The following is a 19881-nucleotide window of genomic DNA, read 5'->3' on the forward strand; positions in this document are numbered from 1 at the left end:
CGGCAATTTGTTCCCATAGCAAAGCGTAGCTTGACATAATACCACAAAAATAAATTATTAACAGAACAGTGAGTGCATCTTGTTTAGAATTATTTTAAAAAGAATATATAGCACCTATTAGAAGCATGTTGTTATGCAAACGCTATATATATATAAATTCAGTATTAATGAGACATTTATATAGTTTATATTCACTGGATAGAATCAAATCATAAAGTACAGTACTCATAAGTTTTCATTTTATGTGTATTTCTAGATCACCATCTTCATTGCAAAAGAAGTTATTGAAATTGAAGAAACATAATTCATTGAAAACTATTGAAATAACATACTGAAGAATTCAAAATTATATTTCGGGAACTGGAAGCAATGGTTTCAGCTAAAGGAACAGTTTTCTTAAGAAGTAAGTGCTTAAATATTTATTTACTCGTGAACACTAATAAAGGAGTTTCATATAAATCAGTGCTTAAAAAGGAATATATCAGAAAATTCTTTTGAAGGGTTTCAAGAATGTTAAAATGCCATTCACAAGACAGAGAGATGAGCACTTCCCTTAAAAAGAAATTACGGCGAATTGAAAAAAAAAAAAAAAAAATCAGATTTACTTTTTTTATTACACTGAGAAACATTTGATACACGAACTTTCTTGAATTTTTTTTTTTTTTTTTTCAGAATTTCTAAGGATTGAAAACCATCAAGGGCAAAATATAGTCAAGAAAAATTGCTTCATTCACAACAAAGATTTCACTCTAATAAGAAGCCCTTCAAGAGAACATCCGTGATGCAAAATTTTCGGATTCAAGCAGTCATCAAAGTCACAAAGAAACATTCAGTTGTAGTAGTATCAACACAAATTTTTTAAGATCAGATTTTGATAAAATTTATCTAAAAATTCATTCTAATGATACCATTTACATATTGTGAAAAAACTTCTCAATTACAAAATCTGAAATCGGACTTAAAAATTCATTCACTTGAGAAATTTGTGAGAAGAAATTTTCAACATTAGCAAACCTTAAAAGACACTTTAGAATTCACACTAATGAGAAGACATTTGCATGTATCATTTGTGACAAAAAATGTTCTTTGTCAGGGTAGCTTGAAGAACACTTCAGAAATCATAGCAAACAGAAACCATTCATTTGCAATTCTGTTGTAAGAAATTTTTTACATCAGAAACCTTAAAAGACACTTTAGAAGTCATACTGACGTGAAACCATATCAGTGAACCATCTATGAGAGAAAAGTTTCTGAATCAGAACATCTTAAAGAGCACTTCAGAACTCGTACAAAAGAGAAACCATTTGAGTGTGCCATCTGTGACAAAAAGTTTCATTATTCAGGAACCCTTAAAAAATACTTAAGAATTCACACTGAACAAAAACCCTTAGAGAGTACCATATGTGGTAAGAAGTTTTCAACATCACAAATCCTTAAACTGCATTTGAGAACTCGCACTAAAGAGAAGCCATTCCAGTGTACTATCTGTGAGGAAAAATTATCTCAATCAGGACACTTTAAACGACATTTTGGAATTCATACAGATGAGAAACCCTTGGAATGTGTTGTGAGAAACATGTTTCTCAGTCAGGAAACCATATGAACAGTTAATTCCTTTAGATTGTGTTATTTATCTCCCATACTCCCAAATTATTTACAGCTGCATTAGAGGAAGTCTTCAGAAGCCTTGATTGGGAAACACAATCTAAAGGAATTAACTGTTTCATAATAATTTTATGAAACAGTTAATTTTCTCCATTTGTTTATTACTTATTTCATAAGTAATAAACAAATGGAGAAAGGCTGCATCATCTGAAATTTGCAGATGATGATTTCCTAGTTGCATATAATCTTGAAAATATGGAAGAAAGGCTAAATCAGCTAAATAAGCTTCCAGAGTAATTGGATTAAAAATAAATAGAGAAAAAAACAAAAATAATGAGTGGAGTGTGAATAAATACATAAACCAAAGAACTGTCAAGGTTGAAATTTGGAAGTTACCTCATATATATATTTGAGCCAGCTGATATCTTTGGAGGACTGTCAAAGAAAAGAGATTGAACAAAGAATTCACCTTGGATGGATGGCTTATGGGAAAATGAGAGATATATTCAGAAGTGACATCCCTATGGGTCTAAAAAGGAAAACTTTCGACCAGTACATACTTCCAGTCCTGACACATGGAGGAGAAACATGGACTTTAACAGAAGCCTGAAACAAAGAAAAGCTGAGAACAGCACAACATTGAATGGAGAGAAGTATAGTAGAAAGTTTTTTACCTTGGGTATAATATATGTTAAAGATGCCAAGCTACTTTAAACCTGGCTTTACTCAATTTCCCAAGTAAGCAAACAGACAAATAAGCCAAGTTTACGCCTGCACGTATTGCAAGTCTAGGTGAACCGCAAAGTAGTGCAACTCCTGGTAAAGGTGGAATAAGATCTGATCACTATTCTTAATATTTACCCTTAATGCAAAGCCCATCTCCTTGAGGAGATGTATGATGCTATGCATTAAAGGCAAGGGGCCACTACCCAGACCGGTTTCGACCTTTATTGAGGTCTTATCAGTGGGAGGCAGGCTTAGAAACATTAAGAGATAGGAACACAAATACATGGATAAGATCTCAAACAGGTGTCACAGATATTATAAAATACATTAAACAGGCTAAGTGGAGATGGGCTGGCCATATTGCCAGATGCAGTGACTGAAGATGGACTAGTAAAACAGAGTTGAGACCAATGGATTGAGCAAGAAGGAGAAGAAGATGGAGGGATGAAGTGGAACAAGTTGCAGGAGTGTGATTGATGGGAGAGGCAGTAAACTGAGTGGTCTGCAAAACCATGGGGGAGAATTTCATCCAGCAGTTGACAGAACCAAAAGGTTGCAGATTCACAACAGCAGTATATTTGTTGAATATACTGCTTGTTATTAAAAAGTACTGTACTATACGGATGCAAATTCCGAAAATAAATACATCAGAATTCAATGTTGTGAGCCTCTTCTCAGCATATTCTCTGTTACAGGAAATGTTCAAAATGTTTAGTGTTCAAAAGTTTTAGTTACCTTAACAAACAGAAAAAGTAATGAAAAATCCATTATCTCTGTATAATATGGAAAAAATACTCTTTTAAAACCTAGATGTATGCAGAGGTGAGCTATAGGCTGCTTGCACGAGCCCTTTGGTAAATATTTTTCAAATCTGTGAGCCTCCTTGTTCTAGTTTACTTTTTTTTTTAATATATTTAGCGGCAAACTCATATGTTAACCTAACAAAAATTAGTCTATTCGGCAGTGTATAGATCAGTGTTTCTCAACTTGTGGTCTGCAAACAGACTTAAATTAATTAAAATTATATATATTTTTAATTATCTAAACAAAAAAAATTAAAATTGAATAAGTAAAAATTATTGAAATAAAATGGAGACTTAAAAAAAAAAACCAACAAACAGTGTCACAGGCAGAAGCAGTAAAACTATATTGTTGTTCACTTCACCCCTCTTTTATTATTCGTCATTCTGCAGCTAAATTTGTAGCAGAAGAATGACGAATAATAAAAGAGGGGGTGAAGTGAACAACAATATACTTTTATTGCTTCCTCCTCTTGCTTGTTTTGTCAGATTTGAAGTGAACATGTATTATCCACATTTCAACCAATTGCTTATTGTGTATTGATTTTTATTATTGAAGGTTCCTTCCTTCAACCAGGGCTCAGTATATCTTCAGAAGTGCTAAGTGATACTTGGAGAAAGTGTGTCATGAGTTAATCCCAGTATTTATTTATTTTTTGAAAACGTTTTTTTAATAATGGAAAAGAAAGTGTGTCATGAGTTAATCCCAGTATTTATTTATTTTTTGAAAACGTTTTTTTAATAATGGAAAAGTGGCTTAGAACTAGGACTTTGAAAAGAAGGGGCAATGAAACAGGTGATGGCAACCCTAATTGTGATACACCTGTTGTAACAGCCAGTAAATCTGATACTATTAAAGTAGAAGAAACAAGCAGTTCCAAGAAAAAATACAGTAGGAAATGTAACAGTTCATATTTGGAATTAGGTTTACTTAGTGGAGAAGATGAAAGTGAACAGAAACCTCAATGTGTTTTGTGTTATGAACTGTAGTAAGTAAAAAGCATAATTATATCATATTATTTATTTTTTTTAATAAAAATTAAAACATTGTTCAATGATGATACACTTTTAATCATTTACTTCCAGTTTAATTATGTTTCCATATATATATTCAAAACATGCTTTTAGATTTATTATGTTATAAATGGCACAGTTTTTCTGAAATGTTGGTAATTCCTACATATGTTATTAAAAAAATTACAAAAAGTCAAAACGACATATAAGGAAATAAAATAAAAACACTGTTTTATTTTTCAAGTAAAACTTTAAAATTCCAACATTCTAAAATGTTAATTTTCTTGCTTTTCTGTTTGCAAAATCGTCAATGACATTGTCGAAGTCTATTTCATCACTCACTTGGTGTTTTATAGACAGTATGGCAAGATTTCTTAAACTTCAAAAAAGTGCCTCCTAGGGCTGACCCCCCCCCCAACGATGCCTCTGTAACTTAGTGGTCCTTAGTATTGTTTTAGGCATTTTACTGTTCCTTGGGCTTATAAAGGTTGAGAAACGCTCGTATCGATTATTTGGAATTCTTGTTTCAACTCCTCAATAACGAATGTGCCAAGTTTGAAAATAAAATATGTGCATGTTCTATCTTTACCCTTCTGGTAGCCAATCATATGGTAAAACCAGTAGCCCATCAAATGTTCGTAAAACTGTCATCGACGGGTTGTTAAACTATGCATTAGTTCTGTGTTCGTAAGTACACTGATGTATAACAATTGTTGTGTTTAAAATTTAAAAACTGTATATTCAGCAAATTTTATTTTTATAATTGTAAAAGTATTTTGACCAATGAATCATGAAAAGACAGTCAAATTTATTAAATTTTTTGGGGAAAGGAGAAATAATGAAAAGTGATTCTGCTGATTCTACCAGTTGAAAATAATATGCACATTGATTCGATGAATATGCAACAAGTGGGAGGAGTAAAAAGAAAATCATTTATCTGATTGCTGGAATGAGAAACAAGCATCATATTTCAAAATGCAGTATAAGTGGTTAGAAGTTAACAATGGTAAATTAGGATGTCGTGTTTGCTCACAATATAAAAACTTAGGTGTTGAAGGAAAAAAAAAGTTGTCACCTATCAAAGGAATGGATAGAAATGAAAATAGAACCGAATGGAAATACTACAGACTCAAGAACTGCATCTTTGCGTAAAAAGTTATCCAAACATAATTGCTCATAATAAAATCATAAAAATAAATGAAGAATGAAGCAAATCTATATTACCAAATGTAATTGACAAATGCAATTTTGAAGTTATCAAAAGAAATTTTGATAACTTTAAAAATTTTTAATTCCGTTTTATAGTTTGGTGAAGAGAAACCGACCAATGTCTGATTTACCAGATTTAATCAAGCTACAAATTAGCTTGATCTAGAATTATCATTGCCTTCTAGATTCTCAGGAATGAGAATAGTTGAACATATATTTCTAAACAAATAAAATTAGAAATATAATAGAAAAAAAATTGCAAAATTTCTATAATAGCAGACGATTCGACAACATTATCAAAATAAGTGATTTAGTTATTTACATACAAGTTGCGCTCACTGAACCATGTATGATTTTGTAGATCTTATAGAACTAGAAAATACCACCACAGGATGTATACACACTACTATAATTGCTACTTTAAATTCATATGGATTTTCCAATAACTATTTAAAAAATCATCTCATTGCATTTTGTTCTGATTGAGCTAGTGTAATGTTAGGAAACAAATCAGGTATTGCAATGAAGCTTCTACAAAAATTCCCCAACATTGTGATTTGGCATCGCATAACTCATCGTTTACAATTTGCATTAGACGATTTGATAACAAACATTTATGTCTTTAATCATTTTGAAATATTTATGGATAAATTATATGCTTTTTATCATCAATCGCCAAAAAATCAACGAGAATTAAATGAGATTGCCAAAGACCTTGGTATCAAAATTTTAAAGATCGGCGTGTGTTTGGACCACGATGGGCAACTTGCCGTTTACGAATGGCTCTTGCTGTGTAGAGAAATTACCCAGCTTTATACAAGCATTTTGCACGAACGATAAATAACTGGTAATTAATTTACGGAATTGACAACGCATATAAAGTAAATAAATTAAAGATAACTTTAATGAATCACTTCTATATTTCGGCAATGTCACATTGCCATCTTCGGGAACATAAAGATATGGTATGTGCACTAAGGAACTAACAAAGCAAATGAGGAAGAAAATAAGAACTAATTTTGTTCCTAAAGTCCTAATGGTGCCCTCTTGCGGGCTAATTTGGTAGTCTTGGCAGTTGGGCTGAAGTTCTCAAAATGAAAGTCTCCCAAATTTGGGGCAGTTTCATGCACCCAAATTTGTTGAGGTTAGGAACCAGCCACCACTTAACACAGTAGTCAACCTCTCGTCGGCAGTTTTAAAGCCTGAAGCACTCACCGCACTTTCACGTTGTCACAATTTCGCCCTAGCTCCTAAAAGGATACCTGCTGAAGAAATCATAATCCAGATAGAGCGTGGAATTCGCAACCTGCCTAACCACATCGCCAACAACGTGAGACTGGATGTAGTCGGTGTTCTCACTAAAGCCAAACCTCCAAAATCCAACTTATCCAAAAACGAATATACAGCCCTACAAGAATTAAAAAACAACAAAAAAATAGTAATCACCAAAGCTGATAAGGGAAGCGCCACTGTGGTACTTAACCAAAAAGACTACAAAGGTAAGCTAAATTCTTTAATACGAGACCGTACTACTTACCTCCCCATTGAATATAATCCGACCAACTCTCAGATTAGAACTATCCACAGACTCCTTAAGAAAGTCACTTCTTGGCCTGTGGAAGTCACCAACAAACTTAAACCTTATAACTCTAGACCCCCCCGATTATATGGACTCCCAAAAATACATAAACAAAATGTGCCATTACGTCCCATAGTGGATGGCATTGATTCCCCCACATAAATTAGCCAAACATTTAGCCAAAACACTCACACACTACACTGGCAACACACCATCACACATAAAAAACTCAGCCCACTTTAAAGTCAGTATAGAAAACCTCACACTCCAACACACTGACATAATGGTCAGTTTTGACGTCTCCTCCCTATTCACTAATGTCCCACTCAAAGAAACCTTTGAGCTCATCCAAGCCAAGTTTCCTCCCGATATCTCAGCCCTATTTCAGTTCACAATGAACTCAGGCTATTTCGTTTGGCAAGGAAAGTTCTACAAACAGATAGAGGGGACAGCCATGGGTTCACCACTTTCCCCACCCTTGGACAATTTCTTTATGGAGACATTTGAAGAGAAAGCCTTAAACTCCGCCCCACAAAAACCCACTATTTGGCTTCGTTATGTGGATGATGTGTTTGCTGTTTGGCCACATGGCTCAGATACACTCCACTCCTTCCTAACACACTTAAACAACCAACATCCCAGAGTCCAGTTCACCTTAGAAAAAGAGGAAAACAACACCCTCCCCTTCCTAGACACTTTAATCACCCGCCAGCTTGATGGATCTTTGGTTTTCTCTGTTTACAGAAAACCCACCCACACTGGCAGATACATTCACCAGCAATCCCCCCCCCCCTCACAACAATATGGGGTGATAAAAACACTATATAACAGGGCAAAATTAATCTGCTCAGATGACAAGGCCCTGACTATGGAACTAAACCACATCCTCAACACTTTCTTAGCCAATGGCTACAACCCCAAAAAAATCCAAAAAATACTAAAACCTATAAACCACAACCCCCCATCCCCCCCTCCACAATAAAGACTACACCAAGTCTATCACTATCCCCTATGTCCAGGGCACCTCTGAAAAAATAACTAATATCCTCAAAAAATATGACCTTACTTCCTGTTACAGACCATATAAAAAGTTGGCATCCCTTATCCGCTCTACCAAAGACCAACCACTTCCCCTAGACCTACCTGGTGTATACCAGGTCCCTTGCAGCTGCAAATTGTCCTACTTTGGCCAAACAGGCAGAGCAACAAATATCAGGATTTCAGAACACCAAGACTACATCCGGTTTCACCAGTACAGCCGCTCTGGACTGGCAGACCATGCCTTAGATACCCACCATAAAATTCGTTGGAAGAAGACAAAAATAATCCATCGCAGCAAGTTTAAATACGAAAGACTATTCAAAGAATCTTCAGCAGCTCTAAAAAAACGTTCCTAACCTCAACAAATTTGGGTGCATGAAACTGCCCCAAATTTGGGAGACTTGAGATTATTCATCACGATTGTGATCTTTAAGATGATACAATTCTCAGAAGTCATTAAAGAGCTGCAATAAATAACTAGTTTAAGTCAAATATTTCAAGTTCCATTCTTTTGAATAACTCTAAACAAAAATGATGATATTTCCTCTATAGGTTAATGCAGTAATTTTGTAAATTAATTCCGCTTAGTTATTCCAAGCCTCACCAAATTATAAAATTACTTTTCTTATTATTGAAAACTTATAAATTATCTGACACTGTTTCTTTGTACCTTTTTAATGTAATGAATCACCTTTAGCTGAACCAGTGGCACCCCTAGGGGGCCTACTCCCCCCCCCCCCCCCAAAAAAAAAGAAAAAACTAGAAAAATTTCCAAAAATCTTTTCCTGATTAATTATTTTTTATTTATGTTGTGTTGTATCTTCTATTTTTATACTACTTATGAATTAGCGGTCACATAAGGTGGGAATACCCTATAGCTCTCGGGAATCACAGGCAGCCCGAGCGCTACTTCATTTGCCAGAGCTGGGCAATCACAACAGAAGTTCGGTCATAGGTAGTACAATGCGTAGTATCTATTCTCAAATCGTCTACTCAACTCATCTCTACCCCCCCTCCAAGATTAAACTTTTATTCATTTTTACCTGGACAGGAAATCCAGCTTGAGAGACCAAGCCCCTTCAGGCCTTCAAATAAGCAGTTCTTTGGTTTCACATCAAATGACGAAATTCATCTCTCATCTATAAACAATTACAAACATCCATGCCTATTGAGAGTTTCGAATCCCCAGCTCATTGCTTGAAGAGGTACGCTATTCAGTCAGTTGTTAGCGATATGATATTTTTGATTCTAGTTTATTTTTGAACCGTTCACAAGATAGTTAATTACGCATTTCACTTCAGAAGTTTTTTTTTTTTTCAGTTAAGAAGAATATAAAATTTAAAATTTCTTACTGTCATAAAATAGTATTACATCCATGGGCATCCACAGCAGGGAAAAAATGGGGCACTTGCCTCCCTGTGATCAAGTAAAAAATGCCACAAAATGTAATCGTAAAAGTATTTGAGATATGTAACCTTATATCTCGACCATGGGACACTTTTTCATTCTTTAAATTTTATTACGGGTTGGCTGGTTTCAGCCTTCGAGTAGGTAACCATAGAACACTTGTTTCATCTATTGCAGCATGTTCTTGTTCTTGACAAAAACATGCAAAAACAAAAACATGTTCTTGTTTTTGCTTCACGTTTTTTTTTTATTTAAAAAAAAAAACAGCGACCAGTTCGGTTTCCTCTGTGTCTAGTGAGTCACTGAGTCAAGTGTGAATTGCAAATTTATAGTGAAACAAATTTAAAAAGAAAAATACATTTTAAAAAGGTGTGTAATTTAATATTATATACCTTTTTAAAAGTATGTATTGCATTTAATTTAATATTATTTTATTTCTTGGTTTTATGAATTTTTTCCTTTTAAACTGAAAAAATTTATTTTGGGATAAATTAATTAGTTGATTTTTAATAAAATATGCGGGTCAATTTTTTTTTATATATGAAATTGTGCTAATAACTATTAATTCCGCATACTTTTTCATTTCTCCAAAATCGATGTAAAATGAAAGTAATATATTTATAGTTTTATTCTAAAAAGATATTTTTTTATTCGTGTTCCTCTTCTTTCAGAATGGATATAAGAAATTATTTTTCTTCCCTAGAAAAAAAAAATGCAAAGAGACGTAAAATAGAAATTGAACAGGAAAAATGTATGCCTTCAGATACACAACTTGATCCGATTTCTGGTACATCGAGTCAATTTCATCAAATAATTTGTTAGAATATGCTATTGGTTCTTACGTTGGAGTTTATGCTATAACACCAACTTTAAAATTTGAAATTCTTTTTAATACTTATGTTCCCAACAAGAAATATGATTTCAAAAAATAATCTGGAAATAGACAACTTAGATTTGCTTGGTTAGAGGAATACTCAGCACGGTTGTATTATTCAAAAGAAATAAGATGCGTTTTGTTTGTACCAAAAGTAAATTGGGGGTGTCAAGGCGCATTTATAAAAACCATTTATAAAATATAAACATTTTATCTAAGCCACCAGAAATAACATATCATCTCAATGGCACAAAGAAGCTACTATTGATGCGCAGAATTTTATAACAATCCACAAACATCCAGAAAAGATTTAATTTGTGAAATTGATAAATCAGTACAAAATACTATACAGTCCAATGGAATTGACTTAGGTTCTATTTCATCAGCCATTGTATTTTGTACCACACATGATTTGCCGTTACGGAAGGGAGAAAATAGTGATTCTGGAAATTTACATGATTTATTTCAATTTCGAATCGAAGCGGGAGTCTTCTATCTATACTAATAAATGTGAAGAGATAGAGTTCCAGATGAGAAGGCATAATTATAAAAGGATGTTTTATTTAGTTTGTGACTTAAAGCACAAGCTTAAGCCTAAATTGAATGTCATCAAAGACAGGAATGGATCATTACTAACAGAAGAGTTGGAAATCAAAAACAGATGGAAAGAGTACTGTGAAGAACTGTACAGCAGAGTGGATAAAGAAAATGTGGAGTCCTCCCACCAAGAAAATTTTGATTTGGAACCTCCTCCACTTAGTCATGAAGTTGAAAGAGCAGTTAAGCAGCTTAACAGCAATAAGCCCCAGGTGCAGACGAAATCCCAGCAGAGTTAAGGCCACAGGGGATGGAGGGTTAAGAGTGTTTCATAGATTGATTACAAGGATATGGGAGACAGGATCGTGGCCTAGAGAATGGAAGAAATCAGTTTTCATACCACTACATAAGAAAGGTGATATGAAGGCATGCAAGAATTATAGAACTATTAGTTTGATATCTTATGCAAGCAAAATTTTATTAAAGATCATGCTAAATAGGATTGAGGCCAAAGTTGAGGCAGAGATGCCCGAGGAACAAGCAGGTTTTAGGAAAGGTAGGTGCATCAAAAATCAGATGCTTTGCCATAGACCAGTAGTCGCCAAAGGGGTCGATTTGGGCTCAGGGGTCGACAGAAAAATATGAGACATCATTGTATGGATAATATTTAATTCGGTTAACTTGGATTACATCCATGACAAAAGACATGGAGGTAATGACAACGCAATTAAGAGTGAATCGTGGGATCAGTATCTCCATCTTACAGGTCCATGAATAGGACCTGTAAGATGGAGTAAGGTAATGAAAATAGATACTGATGCCAATCAAGTAGGTCAAAATGACGTATTTACCAATAAACGGATGTTGGTGGTTTCGGCCGGCCGGTGCAGTGGGAGCGAGATTGCAACACGTGCGTGGTTCTTATTTACTGATACAAGTATTCGATCCCAGTCTCATTTTTGCGCATCGACATACAAGTGAGCGTTAATGTTCTAAAATTCATCAACATACATATTATAATTTCATCATTATTCATTCACGAACTAAACTTCTCTATGTTGAACAGTTGTGCAGCGCTGGTAGTGATATTAATACCAGTAGTTTATTAATATGACTAGTAATACCAGTGATAGTAATATAATAATATATACTATATTATACATTCAGTAAACCCTGTAACTATAAAATAAACAATCTAAAAACTCACAAAAATGTCTTTTTTTGCTTGTCCTATTATAATTACGTAATAGTAAAATATAGGGGGTCGATAAAAAGTCAAGAAACTCTTGAAGGGGTCGACGGGCAAATAACTTTGGCGACCACTGCCTTAGACAGATCATAGAAAAATATAAAGAATTCAGACTCCCTCTGCTAATGTGTTTTTTGACTACTCTAAAGCTTTTGACAGTGTTGAGCATGTGAAACTGTGAGAAGTAATGAAAAGAATGGGTTTTCCTCAACATACTATCAAGTTGATAGCCAACTTGTATAAGGAGCAAGAAGCCACAATAATAGCAGGTGTTGGATTGACTGACTGGCTTCAAGTTGGAAAAGGAGTTAGACAAGGATGTTTACTTTCTCCCCTCGCTTGTTTAGTATATATGCAGAGGACACCATGCATGAAGCATTGGATAAGCTCAAGACAGGAATTAGGATAGGAGATAGATTGATCAGTAATCTGAGGTATGCTGATGATACAGTGCTCCTTTGTAATGACATGGAAGAACTAGGACTAATTCTTTACAAAGTTATCAAGATCAGTAATAACAGAGGACTTCAACTCAATTCCAGCAAGACAGATTATGGTTCTCAAAGGAAAAACAAACAGAGAAGCTCTCGAGAAACAAGTGTACCTTAATGGAGAAAGGATTGAGGAAGTCAGCAAGTTTGAGTACCTGGGATTTATTATTAAATATGTGAAAAATTGCTGTTCAGGAGATGTCAGAAAAAGGTTAGGAATGGCTAAAACAACAGTCAGAGACCTGTCTAAAATCTGGAAGGATGGATATATCTCCATGGGAACAAAGTTGAGGATTTTAGATGCAGTTTTTCCAACAGCGACTTATGGATGCGAGACTTTGAACCTAAAGATGTCAGATAAGAAATGGATATCTCCTTTTGAGATGTGGTGTTACAGAAGGCTGTTGAGGATATATACTGAAAGGCGTACAAATGAATGGGTGTTAGAAAAGATCAGTAGAACTTTAAGGCTCCTTCAGGATATTGACAGAAGAAAGTTAAAATATTTTCGACACATTGGAAGGAGGACTTCTCAGAACAGTAATAGAAGGTAAAGTTCTTGGAAAAAGAGGCAGGGGTAGACTATCAACGAGATGAATGGATGGCGTCTGTGGAATGACTGATCTTAAGAGAGTTGAGGCTGCCAGAAAAGCAAACAACAGGACTATATGGCGAGGCCTGGTGTGGAACATCACCGAGCGGCATCTGTAGACGCCCATTGAACATACTATATAGTATATATAGCTAACGAAACCGCATATATTGTTGGAATAGAGCAGCTTTTGCTTGGCATTAAGTTTGTTGACTAAAATAAAAATATAAGGGAAGAATTTTAAGGATTTACAAAACTATAGTTTGGATGCGACAAGTATTAGTTCTGCTTTTTTTTTAAATAAATGTACTGAATATGGTTTGGACATGAACAAATTAATTGGACAAGGATAAGATGGGTGCATGTATGACTGGAAAGGAAGCTGGTGTTCATGCCCAGATAAAAAAAAAATATATATCCAAAAGCCACTTACGTACATTGTGCTTCTCACAGAATAAACAGCTGTGAATGTCTTAAACATTGTGCCAGAAGTTCGACAGGCAATAGGAATTATGAAATCTATATTAAATGTTTTTTAGTGAATCCAAAACGAAGAGCCATCGTGCCAACAGTTACTTTACTTTCAGAAACTAGATGGACTTCGAAATATCAAAGTATATCGGGTTTTTCAAAGAATTTTCAACTCATTTTCAATAAATTATAGGAAATGTCTATGAAATGGATAGGATGAACACATCAAGAAGTGCATCGCTTAGTAACATCATGTAGTACTTCAATATTTACTATTTGTTTAAATATAATATCAAGATATTCTGCTATTCTCGATCCAATAACCTGAACATTACAAGCCATAATGTAGATTTACTAGCCGCTCACCAACATATTGGGACTTACTTAAAATATTTGCATTTCATAGGGAAAAATATAAGATTTATAACCTTTCACTAGATATGGCTGTAAAATTAACAATAAAAATAGAAATACCTAGACGATGTGCCATACAGAAATATAGGTGCAATTATCCTAGAATCACACCTGAAGACTACTATCGGCAATCAATATTTATCATATACTGAATTCTTTAATTTCATCCTTAAAATCAAGGTTTTTCTCAGATAACGAAATGGATATTCTAAAAATAAACAAAATAAAGTTCCAAAACGACGTCAAAAGATTTAGCGAAAGAATACAATTTACAATATTTAGAAATACAAGCAAGAACTGGGTATGTAAAATGCAAATAAATCTATTGGATTTATTTGTGCATTTTTCCTTCGACAAATATTCCCCAAATTTTACCAGAAGATTTGGAACATTGCGACTACTTCGGCAATTTCCTATTTCCTATTAATTCGGCAATAACTATTGCCGAATTAATAGAAGGGAGATAGGACATATACCATTGAAAGAAGTTTCAGCATCTTGAGACATATGAAAACATGGTTAAGGTCCACTATCCCAGAAACTTGCTTATCAGGTTTATGTTTGATTAGTGTGTACAGGAAAAAACTAGAAGAGAAAGCGGTATAGAAGAAATTTATTGAAAATGTCATCAATAGGCTTTGCAAGCAATAGATGAGTAATTCAATTCTTATACGATACGTGATTATTGAAATTATTATCTATATATATATATATGTGTTTGTATTGATGCAATACTATATTCTGTAATCTACTTGTGGAAAAAAATAAAAATTAAATAAAATTTTATTGATGTAACTATTTGTCTCCAAGCTTTCCCCCCACTCCATCGAAAATTTTTTGCAGGCGCCCCATGCTGACAGGTCCTTGTCTTTGTTTCTTTTTTTTATTCTCCAGGTCTGCAATCTCGCATACATTACTATACCTACACGATATCAACAAGTTCGAGAGATTGGGAGAAATGGTTGACATTGCTTTTGAAAAAAAAAAAAAAAAAAAAAAAAAAAAAAAAATATATATATATATATATATATATATATATATATATATATATATCAAATATTTCGAAAGTTAAATATTAATTTAACTTTCTCGTACAAGTAACTTGTGAAGTTCCCCACACGCTTTGTCTAGTGCTAATTGTATGTAAAGTAACTTGCTTCACCTCATCACACGTCCCTTTGCCAAGCATATATATATATATGGATTTTTCGTCCTGTAAATTCAAGAAAAACGACCGTAGAACCCACATTACTTCAGACACTAACATATCCTGCTGTAGTTAGGTACCAAGAAATGGCAGCACTTGTTTGCACATCTCTTCATCGGTGGCAGCTTCTAACTAGAGATGGTAATAGGTCTGCTATCTCTGATTGGCTATTAGTGGTGACTGAACTGCCCATTCAGTCTCTAAAAGCTAGATAACGTTAAACGTCCTCTCCTACTCCCTATAAAGGAATAAAATTTTCACTTATTATTGTTATTATAGGGCATACTTACACTTCTCCCAAGACACTAAAATACTCTACAGCCCTGGGGCCTTAAATTGGCTAATTTTTGGGGCCCCAGATTGAGCCTCGTGCACCTCTGCATAAGGAAGCCTTGTTTGTGTGTGTGGATATATATATGTATATATGTAGAAAGTATTTTACCTTGGGTATAATAAATTTTAAAAATCCCAAGCTATTTCAAACCTGGTTTTACTCCATTTCCCAAGTAAGCAAACACACAAACAAGTCAAGTTTGCGTCTGCAAGTGTTGCAAGTCTAGATGACCCTACACATAGTGCAAGGCCAAGGCAACTCATGGTAAAAGTAGAATAAGCTCTGATCACTGATCTCAATATTTACCCTTAATGCAAAGCACATTTCGTGAAGGAGATGTATGATGCTTTGTATTAAAGGCAAGGGGCCACTACCCAGACCGGTTCCGACCTTTATTGAGGTCTCATCAGTGGGAGCCAGGCCTAGAAATACCAAGATTTTAGTAATACAGCGCTTATAAGTATTTTACCAGAACAAGCTACCATAATGTGTTTTAACCTTATTAAATAAAAATCTCTGGAGGAGATATAAATGTAGAAAGTATTTTACCGAAAGTATTTAGGTTTTATCTTGGTTCTACTATAAGTTAAAGATAACAAGAGATATAAACTTGGATATAAAATTTGCACCTGAAGTAATTTCAAGTCTGAGTCAACTCGTAGTAAAGGTGGCATAAGCTCTGATCACTTGCCTATGCGTCTGGCTCCCACGACCTCAGTAAAGGTCAAAAATGGTCTGGGTAGTGACCCTTCCCATAATACATAGCATTATACATGTCCGCAAGTAGATGTGCTTTGTATTATGGAATACTGAGGCAAGTGATCAGAGCTTATGCCACCTTTACTATGAGTTGCCTCAGACCTGAAATTACTTCAAGGGCAAACATACATATATATATATATATATATATATATATATAATATTAAATATAATATGAGTTCATTAATTTTTCCTATGTATGGTGACTTTTGGGCAATACACTGTATATAATACATTTACAAACTTGGAAATCTTATAATATTTCAAAGAGATCATCTGGATCAGGGATTCTCAACCTGGTTGTGGTGTGGCAGGAACAGCATTTTTTTCTATGAAAATATATGCTTGCTTTTCATATCAAATGATGACAATTAACAAATTAACTATGAAAGTAGGACAAATAATGTAACATTTATCATAAAACTATACATTAAACCATCACACAATAAGCAAAAACATTTATCTTAATTCTGGATAAAACAATAGTTTTCTTCCCAGTCGTTGATTTTATAGGTTCGTTGTTTTTCATTTGGATTACTCATTTTGGGTCAAAAAATGTCCCAAAAATGTCAGTAAAATTGTAAATTATATTCGTGCAAGTGGGCTTAATCATGATCAATTTAGTAACTTTCTAGAAGATATAGAAAGTGAATATAGCAATCTACCTTATACTACCAGGACTGAGGTAGCAAATTATAGACCAATCAATATATCGGGTGTAGTGGTTAAAGTTCTGGAGAAATTGATAAAAATTAGAATTCACGACTGGGCGAACAGCAATATGATACTTTATAAGGGGCAACATGGTTTTGTGAAGGATAGATCTTGCCTTGGCAATTCGCTCACCTTCTATAATGAAGTAACAATGGAGTTGGATAAAGGAAATCCTTTTTCAGTGATCTTCTTGGACTTTGCAAAGGCATTTGACAAGATTCCACATGCAACTCTGTTGCATAAATTGGAGCAAATGAGTCTGGATCCGAGACCAGTGATTTGAATTAGAGGGTGGCTAATCGATAGATATCAAGGAGTGGTTTATGGTGGAGCAGAGTCCAGTAGAAGGCAGTTGACCAGTGGTGTGCCTCAGGGCTCAGTCCTCTGTTATTTAATTTGTACATCAATGATATTGGGAATAGTTTGTAAGTAGATATCCACTTGTTTGCTGATGATGCAAACTGGGAAGAGCGATAGTTTATTCAGATGATATGAATATCTTACAGGATGACTTAAATAGGCTGGTGGTTTGGGCTAAACTAAATGGCTGCCAGTTTAATGTGCCCAAGTGTAAGGTGATGCACCTCGGAAGGATGATTGTGTGAATAATGGTTATGTCAATGTTGGGTCTCCCGCGAAGAGTCTGTTGACTCCATGGAGTCACCTTACATAATAATAATATACAGAAATTAAATGGCTTTCCACTCAAAGTTTTAAAGCCATTCTTCGAAATGCTGGACGAAATTACCATTTTTCTTTTTAGAATGGAAAATTGACGAATGTGAAATATTAAAAAATGATCAATGGATAAAGGACCTGGCTTTTTCAGCTGACATTACAAGTCAACTTAATCTTAAGCTACAATGCAAACATCAAGTAGTTACCATTTTATTTGACAGACAGAAATTATAATTTCCAAACAGAAATTATTACTTTTGCAAAAACAAATTCAAAAAGAAATTTTATCCCATTTTGAAAGTTTTACCTATTTATTTCTCCTCTATCGATTGATGTTGAAAATGTTGATGACAATTTAAAGTAGAATTAATCGAAATTCAGTGCGATTCCGTACTGAAACAGAAATATATGGATGTTGGAATTCCAAAGTTCTATAATTGTTTATCAGCTGATGGATATCCCCAATGTGTCATGTGCAATTAGGCGTATTTTATCCATGTTCGGTAGCACATAATTATGCGAACAACCGTTTTCAATAAATCTGCGGAAAGATCAAGATTAACAGATCAGCATGTACAAGAAATATTGAAAATGATTACAGCTCAAGAAATTCAACCAAATTTTGAAGATTTCGTTAATGAAAAACTTCAAGTTTCTTCAAGAAAATCATATGTATAATTTTATTTAAATATGTAACTTTATATTTGATATGTATTTTTGTAACATGGTTGTATTTTTTATTTATATACTGTAATGGTAATATTAAAAAATCTGTTTCCTCTTTATTTCGAGATTTCTTTTCTTGTTGCGGCCTGCGGCTTGATGTTTATTTCTTAATTTGACCCTTGGAGGTAAATGAGTTTGACATGCCTGCTTTATGCTGATGTTAATATTGTTCATTTTAATTTTCAAATTTGTATATCATTCGATAACATTTTGGAATGATGATGAAATTATTTTATAAGATTAATGCTTATGAATTTTATAGTTTTCATGTGCAAATATGAAGTTATTTATACACTGGCGGCCCAAAGCTAAGGACGATCTACATTTTTACCTCTATATGAAAACATTTCCATCACTGCCATATGTGAAGATAAGTTTATTGCCAGCATCGTAATGAATTATATCGCACAAAAATTTGTTATAAATTTCGTACAAATTGAACTGCATATTGAATTTTTAATGGATAGAAGATTAAAGATACGCAATCGAGTATGGAGAATTTAAATAATACGATTAAAGGGAGTATTTTAATCTGGAGACCAAAAAGAGTCGTGTTTATTGTGAGAACAAGTTATAATTGACATAATTAAACTGCGGATAATAACATTACAAAACCCAATATCAGATCATTGTATAAGAGGAACAAGTATAAATAAAAAGAAAGAAATCAGCTAATGGCTTTTAATTCCATTATAGAAAAAGTCGATTCTAAAGTTGATTTTATTAATTATTCGGGAGAAAATTCAGCCTGCCCATAGATCGACTAACTCAGGAATTAGTGGAAGGCTTAAAAAACTTCCTCTATTGAGTGACTGGAATTGAACTTAAGCCTTTCTACAGCAGGCTTGCGCTGTAGAAAGGCTTAAGTTCAAGGCATTACTCGATACGAACGATACTTTCCTCTGAGCTATGCTGACGATTAGATATTATAAAAATGCCTAATGTTATACCATTATATAAAAGTAGACATCGTGAAAACATTGCATTAGGAGACAATTACCGTCAAGGAATACATCGCTGGGGAGCGAATGTTACATTATAAATAAAGCCTGTGTGAGGACATGGTGTATATGTTACGGTTAAAGTGATAAATCCGGTTATTATTAATAATAACCGGGTTTATTAATAATATCCGGTAATTATAATTACCGGATTTATCACTTTAACCGTAACATATATATATATGCTTTTATGAACAGGATATGTTAAGTTACATTACATTCTTTCAAGGCTAAATTTAAAATATCGCAAAATTATATTTGTGTATTACATTCGCTATCCTGCCAGAAGGCTGCTGGTTCGAATCTCGTCGTGGGCATGGCTGTTTGTGATTATCTGTGGAAATATTAGTGGTGTTGGTGTAGTTGCGGTTAGTTGTTGGTGGATCGAGTGGCGGAGACAGCTGTAGAGTAGGTATTCTCCCTAAATGAGTCTGGACTCTCTGGAGGTGTCTC

General features: G+C 34.1%; 1 protein-coding gene across 2 annotated transcripts in view; it reads left to right on the forward strand.

The window, feature by feature from the left end:
* LOC150096421 (uncharacterized) overlaps nucleotides 1–19881 on the forward strand; it is a 63205-nt gene that overhangs the window by 21431 nt on the left and 21893 nt on the right. For both annotated transcript variants that reach the window (XM_090408847.1, XM_090408846.1), the window contains exon 2: nucleotides 257–403. The gene's annotated coding sequence lies outside the window, so the exon portion shown is untranslated. The remainder of the gene's footprint in view (nucleotides 1–256; nucleotides 404–19881) is intronic.

Source organism: Typopeltis vanoorti, chromosome 19, assembly GCF_054136105.1.
Source record: "Typopeltis vanoorti isolate ZY-2024b chromosome 19, IOZ_Tvanoo_1.0, whole genome shotgun sequence".
Lineage (NCBI taxonomy): Eukaryota > Metazoa > Arthropoda > Arachnida > Uropygi > Thelyphonidae > Typopeltis > Typopeltis vanoorti.